The 459-nt window shown below is 70.4% G+C and overlaps 1 protein-coding gene and 1 long non-coding RNA gene across 2 annotated transcripts in view; one reads left to right on the forward strand and one right to left on the reverse strand.

Moving 5' to 3' along the window:
* Positions 1-459, reverse strand: part of SATB2 (SATB homeobox 2) — a 197697-nt gene that overhangs the window by 196333 nt on the left and 905 nt on the right. The window lies entirely within an intron of this gene.
* Positions 7-459, forward strand: part of LOC109301881 — an 8437-nt gene continuing 7984 nt past the window's right edge. The window contains exon 1 of the long non-coding RNA XR_002098654.1: positions 7-118. This is a non-coding gene — a long non-coding RNA (uncharacterized LOC109301881). The remainder of the gene's footprint in view (positions 119-459) is intronic.

Consider the following 459-nt stretch of genomic DNA (forward strand, 5'->3'; position numbering starts at 1 on the left):
CGGCGGCCCCGATGTGGCACTTTCCGTCTCTCCCTCCTCTGCCGGCGGCGGCGGGAGGGACTCGCCCCCGAGAGAGGAAAGAGACGGTGTTAGTTGCGTTGAGTCATCCAGGCAGTGAGTGAGTGAGTCCCTTTTTTGGGGTTGTCCTTGCTCGCAGCGTGTGCGCGCATCGGCGTGTCTCCGTGCGCGCGCGCGCGCGTGTGTGTGTGTGTATGCGTGTGTGTGCGCGCGCGTGTGCCTGCCCCCCGCAGGTGGGAGACGCCCCCGCCCGCAGCCGGCGGGACTGGGAGGACCGGGCCGGTCTGGAGGGCACGATCCGCCTGGCAGACAGCAGCCCGCGGCTGCCCGGGGCCAGGACACCGACACTGGCACGGGCCGGGAGCGGCAGCAGCACAAAGGGCGGCAAGGAGGGGCCGGGGATCCCCCCAGGTCGAATATGACCCATCCACCACCACCCTC

The sequence above is a fragment of the Gavialis gangeticus genome, unplaced genomic scaffold (assembly GCF_001723915.1).
Source record: "Gavialis gangeticus isolate Ggan-Ray unplaced genomic scaffold, GavGan_comp1, whole genome shotgun sequence".
Classification (NCBI taxonomy): Eukaryota; Metazoa; Chordata; order Crocodylia; family Gavialidae; genus Gavialis; species Gavialis gangeticus.